This window comes from Carassius auratus, chromosome 37 (genome assembly GCF_003368295.1).
Source record: "Carassius auratus strain Wakin chromosome 37, ASM336829v1, whole genome shotgun sequence".
Taxonomy (NCBI): domain Eukaryota; kingdom Metazoa; phylum Chordata; class Actinopteri; order Cypriniformes; family Cyprinidae; genus Carassius; species Carassius auratus.
In genome coordinates, this window is record NC_039279.1 from 11,311,282 (window position 1) to 11,320,428 (window position 9,147).

General features: G+C 35.5%; 1 long non-coding RNA gene across 2 annotated transcripts; it reads right to left on the bottom strand.

The window, feature by feature from the left end:
• Positions 1-737: 737 nt before the first annotated feature.
• Positions 738-3,425, bottom strand: LOC113056191 (uncharacterized). 2 transcript variants are annotated; one of them, XR_003277671.1, is made up of 5 exons: positions 3,357-3,425; positions 2,735-2,877; positions 2,513-2,646; positions 1,889-2,016; positions 738-1,108 (listed from the first exon to the last, which is right to left on the bottom strand). It is a non-coding gene; the product is annotated as an uncharacterized LOC113056191 (long non-coding RNA). The 2 variants fall into 2 exon arrangements; XR_003277670.1 differs by having other exon boundaries at positions 2,735-2,880.
• Positions 3,426-9,147: the final 5,722 nt, after the last annotated feature.

Consider the following 9,147-nt stretch of genomic DNA (forward strand, 5'->3'; position numbering starts at 1 on the left):
ATACATTTAAAAAATAATTCATATTATTTTTAATCCATATGCTCATGAAATTCATGAACTCCAAAAAACCTCAAGGTTTTTTTTAAATATACAAATAAATACTTATTTTTAAATAATCCATATGCACATGAAATTAAAACTAAAATACTTTACCTCAAGAACTGTTTGTTACAAAGCACATTTGTTTTAAGTCTACATTATGGACCTGTTGTTTTAAGTCTACAAAATGAACACAAAAATAAATCTATGAAATACAACGTATTGGCAGTAAAAGATTTCTACATAAAAATGTAATTGATAATCAGTACGCATAAAGTAATACTCTTCCTCAAGCAATAAAACAGTTGTTTATACAAAAAAAAAGAACAAAAATATCATGTGCAAATAAAACTTAAACTAAAATTCTACCTCGTGTTCTTGAACCACTGTTTGTTCAAAGAACCTCTTATAATCTACTTGCAAGAATGTAGTGCCCAGTGCAAAAATTTCACTGTTGGGGATTCACTTCCCTCCAACTCAAAAATATTATGAATAAACTCCCTAATATAGAAACAATGTTTCGGTTAGTTTACATCAAAAACATAAAACGATTTGAAACATACATTTACTGTCCCAATGAAGTGAAGTGAAAGTGATGTGACATCCAGACAAGTATGGTGACCCATACTCAGAATTCACGCTCTGCATTTAACCCAACCGAAGTGCACACACACAGAGCAGTGAACACACACACACCGTGAACACACACCCGGAGCAGTGGGCAGCCATTTATGCTGCGGCACCCGGGGAGCAGTTGGGGGTTCGATGCCTTGCTCAAGGGCACCTAAGTCGTGGTATTGAGGGTGGAAGAGAGCACTATACATTCACTCCTCTCACCTACAATTCCTGTCGGCCCGAGACTCGAACACACAACCCTTAAATTGCGAGTCCAACTCTCTAACCATTAGGCCATGACTTCCCCTTAAACAATAGTTCTTTGTTCCAAAGCTTCTCCTGCGATGATGACAAATGCCCGCGACGCAATGTGTCCATTTTCAAGTTACAGGACATAAGGGTAAGGTCTTGATGCTTCAGCCTGCTGGAGGTACTCCACCATATTTGTTCCAACCTAAAGGACAGATAATGCAAATGAATAAAGGTGAAACAGAATGGGAGTGTCAGGGGTGTGGGTATGGGTGGTGGGTTGGGGATTCATTCGAAACTGTTTATTCAATCAAGCAGTCTTTAGAAACAATAGGTCTTGTATAGCCAGAGCTTTGGATGAGGCAAAATACCTGAAAATTATTACAGCTTGATCTGGCCCACTTTGACAGAGCCACTGACAGGGATGCAAAGCAAGTATAAAGAGTTTTGGTAACACTTGAAATACTTTAATTTTACTTTAATTTAACACTTTTAATTTCTACATTTAATATTCTGCCCTACAAAAACAAAAGACCTTAACTTGCTAGAGTGTGAAACTGAAAAAGAAATTTGCCAGTAAGATGTTTTAGTAATGAAAGTTATCTACAGAAAAAAAAAAATTGTGAGCTCAGACTTATTTATCCAAGATACATTATAAATTAAATTACAAAGTTCTTATGGAGCATATCTTGTCAACATGTTACTATATATAAGACTGGAATAACGATGTTGGACATTCAGCTTTGATCACAAAAAAAAATGTTCTTAATATATTCAAATAGCAAATATTAATTTATTGTAACAATATTTCACAACATTACTATTTTTGCTGTATTTGGATCAAATAAATGCCTTTGTAAGCAGAAGAGACTTAATTTAAAAACATTTTAAAAAATCATACCGATCCCAAACATTTGAATGGTAGTGTATTCAACCTGGTGAAGTCATTAAATGATTGAAGTAAATTTCTGTAAGTCATACTTACAGGCTGAATGTCAATGAAAGCTTTTTTGCTTTCATCAATGCTGGGTCGGACTGTTTTTCTGCCAATTTTGTAGGGTGGAGGTAGAAGCAAAACAGGTAACAGCTTTAGTGCAAGATTTCCCTTTGCATCTGTAGGAAAATAATATTACATTCATCAACACTAGTAAAAACAGTAGCGAGTTGTCATTGAGAATATAAGGCCAGATTTACTAAACAGGTCAAATTAGCGTGAGTCCAAAATCCCATAAAAGTGTAGACTGAAGTGTAAAGTTGTGCTTTTGATCCACTGACAATATGCAAATAAAAAAAAACACAGACACATAATGACCAACATATCCTACCAAGAGCAGCAGAAATTAAAAGCAATGTTATAACATCTTTGTCTGGCATTCTAAATAAATTAGATGAGAGGAGAAAATGCTGCATTTTCTAGCAGCAATTATTGCCAAGCACAAAAATGGGTTAAAATATATAAACTACCACAAATATGCAGTAATGTTAGTTGCAAAAAAAAAATTGCCCAATTTTTCATCACTGCATTTCTTTAGTAATCCTGACAGTACTATGGTGCAAGCTATTAGTAAATCTGGCCCATAATATCGAAATATTGTAGAAACATTTTAACCTTCTGTCATTTCTTCAGCTGCATGAAAGCTTTGCTTCTCGCTCACAAAAAGCAAGATCCTGTCAGTATACCAGCCATTTTTCAAACAGTTTTGGGGCTTCATCTTGATGTAAAATGTGAAAGTCCTGTGCAATCTAAAAGCAAAAATTACACAAAAAACTTCTCAAAAAAGACTTAATATAACTCATGTTACCATATGACAAAGACATTATGTTAACATACCATTCCTGAGGTAGTTAGCCGAGGAAACTCATGGAGGACCTCAAACATATTTTTCACATGTACTGTTCCACCTGGCTGATGGGCTGTGTTGTTTCTCAGCCATTGTTTAATTTCCTCAGCTCTCTCTTCAGATACGGTTGATTCTACTGGACAAAGAAATAACAATGCTGTTAATCAAATAGAGGCTTGTGAACATTTTTTACATGTAAAAGGATTAGTTTCCATAAAAACAGAAATACTCTTCAGAGCTTTTCAACACTTTAACTAGTAAATCCTGGATGTTTCTAAACTCCATGCAAACTGATTCCTGAATTATACTGCTTAACATTTCACTTTGCTCATAATTTGCTCACAAGTCGTTCCAAACCAGTAAGACCTCCGTTCATCTTCGGAAGACAGTTTCACGGTCTCACGGGTTTGGAACAACATGAGGGTGACTTATTAATGACATAATTTTGATTATTGGGTGAAGTAACGTTAACCCTTTAACTAAACGGGTATAACCACAATAACGTTACCGGATCTTTTTAATAATAGTAACAGCTGTTTTTTATGGTTTATGGTAATTTTATTATGATCAATGTATGGCAATCATTCAAATTAGATGAGATAAAAGTGTCACCTCCAGCTAAAGGCTGTGGATTTGCCACCACGGACAGTCAAGAGCGGGTCTGTGGGGAAAAAAACAATATATTTTAGTCCAAGATTAATTGACACTTACCTGGATTTCAAATAATAATACATTTATTAAATGAATACATGATTAGAAATGTATTTTTATTGTGAAAAAAAAAAACGAAACGCATCAGACAGAAAAAAAATAGGTAACGTTATCTCTGGTGCTCGCAAATGCAGGATGCTTTATCATCTATCATATAACGTTAAGTGATATTTTAAAATCAGAATGGGACATTTTTGCCAATCGGTAACGATTCAATGATAAAAAGACCAATAAAAACCTTTAGCACACAGACGAAAAGGGTTACATATATATATTAGTATTGTATTGTATTTTGAGAAAACTAAAAGCAAAATCAACCAAACCATCAAACTCAATTGTTCCAATTGCACTTTTCCCCATATTCCATCATTCATAAAAAAGCACTCCTTTATAGGTTTGCTCATTCTTTCAAGTCACATGTATTCGGAGTGAATCTGACTATCACTGTATTAAGTTTCAAGGCATTTTACTGTATAGTTTTGGGAAAAAAAACTAAAAGCAAATTCACCCAAAACATCAAACTCAATTCTTGTAGTTGCACTTTTTCCCATATTCCATCATTCATAAAAAAAAATGTTCCTTTATAGGTTTGCTCATTCTTGCAAGTCATATGTATTCAGAGTGACTCTGACTATCACTGTATAAATTTTCAAGGCATTTTACTATATAGTTTTGTAAAACACTAAAAGCAAACTCACCCAAAACATCAAACTCAATTGTTGCACTTGAACTTTTTCCCATTTTCCATCATTCATAAAAAAATGTTCCTTTACAGGTTTGCTCATTCTTTCAAGCCATATGTATTCAGAGTGACCCTGACTATCACTGTATTAATTTTGAACGCATTATTTTGGAGAAAACTAAAAGCAAAATCACCCAAAACATCAAACTGCATTGTTGCACTTGCACTTGTTCACATTTTCCAACATTTATAAAAAGGGTTCCTTTATAGGTTAGCTCATTCTTTCAATTCATATGTATTCAGAGGGACCCAGATTATCACTTTAAAAAATATCAAATATTTTTATTGTATAATTTTTGAGAAAATTAAAGGCAAATTCACAATTTCCAAGTGTCTAAGTGAATAAACACTTTTACACTGTCCTTTGTTACAATGAGAGTCAGAGACGTTCGGATCCATATGTGACCAATCACGGAAAGTAGGGACACAAGTCGGTTCTGGGGCATTTTGAGCTATTCGCAGATTCTGAAAGTGTAGTCTCCAAGCTTTCCAACGATGTGGAACACATGGAAATCTGATAATATTTGGAGAAGTTGTGGCCATTTGAAGGTAGGCACTCAAAAAAGCTCAAAAAGCAGAAAATAGCCTCTAAAGATTGTGCAGTTCTCACCTGTTCTCACTGCTGCGAGTGACAATGGGGGTCATTTACATCTCATTTAGATAAGCCATACCCCCTGCATAGCAACGACAGACACAACGGGAAAAATCGGACCGCATACTATTTATAATAAAGGAGAATGTGCATTGTAAATGTCAGTAATTTATCTTTTTTGACTTATAAAAATGATTTAGAGGCTGAAATATGTGACTTTAATCTTTCAAATGTGGCCATCATTTTTAATGTTATTATTTTAATGTTTATGTAAACAAAAAGTACATATTGATGCCAATTTTATTTGTTATTTGCTGGTTTTCTACATAAAACTTGGTGAATTGATTTCATTGTGTAGCATTAGGACTTTTTTAACAGGATTCTGTGATAACCGATGAGCTAGTTAATAACAATAGGTAGATATGGGAAGGTCTAAACATGAGATAACGTGTACGTGTTCTTAGAATGAACACAAAACGACAAACTTTGATGTTTATGGAAACTCACCCCATAGGAAACAAAAGTATTCTTGCAGATCTCGATGCCTCCCAATGAAATAAGTAGTTCTGGCACACTTTCTCTTTGTCGGGGTCTTCTTTGTGGATGTAACCATCTCCGAAGTTTGCACTGTGCGTCTGTTTGCCTCTAAATGTTACGGATTTTCCCCATTTCTCTGTCTTTATCCCCATCAAATGTTACTATCGATATAGCCTCTGATATCTTACGGTCCAACTCGTCTGATGCCAGCCAGTCCAATACATTCTTCCTCGTCGTCATCTTCGCTCAGTTGTAGATTAGGGATATTATACAGTCTTATTATGCCGCTTTCATCGTCGCTCAGATCGTCTTCAGAATCAGTGAGCGCTTGTTTATAAGCATCCGGCATGTCGAAGAAGTACTTCAAAACATTTTTGGTGTAACGGCCACGGTTCAGCTCGTCTGTGTTCATCTTTGCGGCATCCATCTTCATTGAATTTTGATATCAGCTAGAGCCGGCCAGAGCGCTGCATACTAAGTAGCCATGCTTCCCTCGGAGGGCGGGGGCAATAACAAAAGAAAAAAAAGCCGGCTTATCCAGTATGGAAATACAGACAGACAATGTCTGCGACAAACAAGCTGATTTCAACCTCAAAATGTACGCTTTTAAATATATCAATACTGCTATATCAAACACGGAGAGGCTTCTTTGTGATCTCAACTAACAGATTCTGCAAAAAAACGAAAATCACCAATTTTGAAAAAAAAAAACGCTTCTTTCTCATTTTGTCACATATGTAGAACTTTATTATAAGAACGGTCGGACAGGCAGTAATCAGGAACGGCATCAGGGATATCCAGAATCAGTAACAGTCACAAGCAGAGGTCGGGGCAGGCATCATAGAATCAGAGTTGGTATTACAATCCAAGATCAGACACGGAAGGAACAAACACAGGGAAATCGCTCGGAAATGCAAGACAGAACCAAACACGACTTCCCTAGACTGAGATTGAATGTGCTGCTTATATGTGTGTCTGTGTATTAGCTGCAGGTGTGTGTGTGTGTAATGAGATGCAGGTGTGTGTGTGTGCAATAAGTCCCAGGAATGAGGCAGGATAGGAAATGGAGTTCGAAAAAGGGGATGGACAAAAAAATGTTTGAGTCCTGAGTGGAGTGCCCTCTATTGGAGTTTATGGACACTCCAGCTAATGATCGTGACAGTCCTATTTTCAAACAGTCATAAAAATCTTTCCTTTATAGGTTTGCTTGTTCTTTCAATTGATTCCTGTTCAGTCACCCTGACTATTATAACTGTATCAATTCAAATAATAATAAGTAATTAAGAGCACAAAAGAAGTCAGGGAAGTTCTATTTGATGACATTTAAAATGAGACCTAGCTAAACTAATTTAGCTCTTGCATCCTGTTAAATGCCCTAATTTGAAACATTTACCTTATCTTTTGAGATTAGATACACATAGTAAGTGTAACACTATTAAAAATTCACAATCCTGGGAAGGAGGAAGCGGGAACCGGCGGACATTCAAATTAAGTTTTAATAATAAAATAAACACAAAACAGTGCGACAGCCCATTGTGGAGTACTGCCGAGCATAAACAAAAACTAAACACAAAATAAAGCCCAGGCCTGGTCCTCTCTTGTCCTTCACTGTCATCGATCCTCTTTTGTATCCTTCCGATCTCCTCCATGGGACTCGAGACCGGTGAGTGGAGCAGATGTCGCTCATTCTCCAACCACTCCACCGGTCTCGCTCTGTTCCCACGGCTCTGTCACATTGAGTATTATATAACAAACATTATTTGCTATTATTAATATTAGTCTATCATTGTTTCAGTGTGAATTGTAGAAAACAGTTATGTTCATGTTTAGATGGGAATAATTGTTGAGGTTTCCTTTCCTTTATTTTTATTTGTTGTTTTTATTGTACAAAAAGCTTGTAACCAATTATAGTCCTCATGCCTCTGCAGAACTCCCTGACGTCATTCTTCCACAGTCTCTGCTGCTGCTGCTTAATTTATTAGGCACTTTTCAATACTCAATGACACCTTGAAATAACAGTAGGCTATTGACTGATCGACTGCAATTGTAACAATGAGCCAGAGACGTTCGGATCCATATTCAGAACTTTTATTTAGAAAGGTCAGACAGGCAATAATCAGTAACAGCGTCAGGTATGTCAGGGATAACCAGGATCAATAACAGAAACGAGCAGAATGTCAGGGCAGGCAGCAGAGAAGGTAAAACAATCCAAAGGTCGGGTATGGCAGGAACAAACACAAGGAAAAACACTCTGAAATGTCAGACAGGCTAAACAAGACTTCGCAATGTGGCTGTGTGTGAGTGCTGCTTATATGTGTGTGTAAATGAGGTGCAGGTGTGGCAAGGAGATTAGCTGATGAATGAGGTGCAGGTGTGGCAAGGTGATAGTGATGCAGAGGCTCATGGGAGATGTAGTTTGGGTGTGGTGCAACAGGTGAGAGGTGCTAGTGTCCAAGTGATATGGTGACATCTGTTGGTTGATGAGTGGAATGGTCCTGAGTGGAGTGCCCTGAGCTAATGATCGTGACAGCAATACAACCTAATGGAATTTAAACAAGAGTTTTATTAAGACTGAAATACAGAAATAAGATGTGATAAGGACTATGTAACCTGTGTTATGACATTTCACAGATACAAATGCAAATATGTAAATATTTATGCAATGAAACAAAAGCCTAATATGAGAAGATGATTTAAGGTGTATGCATCAGTGTGCAGAATAGAGTCAATAATTGTTCACAGGTGTTGAAGGCACTGTTGTGCAGTCTGATGGTATAAACAACAGTTTTCCCAAAGTGCTTTTATTCCTTAAGATGCACAAAGTTGTTTTCTGAAAGAAACAAGAAAAGCAAAAACAAAAACAAAACAAAAAAATACACAAATAAAATAAATATATAATATATATAAATGGCGTGTATTTATATAAAATGCATGTTTTTAAAAGTACATAGAATAGGATAATCAAGTTTAGTAAAGTTAAAATAAAAGTTTGATCATTTTCAAACAACGGCACTGATACTATTTTACTTATTTTTACTTTGTGTTGTCAACCAATTTACCAAGTGTAATCTTGTTGTATCTGGATTTTAATTGAGATTGATTATTCTAAAATCAATTGTAATTGATACAATTGTAATTGATCAGTTACAGGTAAGGAGAAACAAGAAATTGCAGCTAAGCAGGCTTATTCAACAGACTTATGATTATGGTAAACAAACACAGCAAAACAAATAATAGCTTTTCAAGCATAATCACCATTAACAAATACATCAATCTCAGGGCTATAAAAGCAAAGACATAAGAAATGTAACTAAAAATTATAATCCATGGACACGAATAAGGACTGATCAAAGACGTAATTAACCTAATAATTTCCTACGATTAAAATGAAGATTTTAACTTAATTAAATGTGACAATAAAAATTAAAATTTAAGAAGAGGTTGAGCGTATCAGGAGGGTATTTCCTAGCAATTTTTACCAATACTATGTATGAAATAAGAGTCAGTTTCATGTGGTAATAAGCATGGTACATTTGCATAATAATTCCTTCAGAAACTGAAAATTTACGTTGGAAAATGGGCTATGAGTGCAAAAATACACTATAAAAAACATTTTTGAAGTGAGTTTGCGTTTTCTGTAAACTGTAAAGTAAAATGACATGAAAATTAATACAGTAATAGTAAGGGTCACTTTAAACAGGAATCAATAAAAGAATGAGCAAACCTATAAAGGAAAGAATTTTATGAGTGTTTGAAAATGAGACGTGATGTAATAATGCAAAGGTGCACATAGATACTTGGGGTGAATTTGCCATAAATTG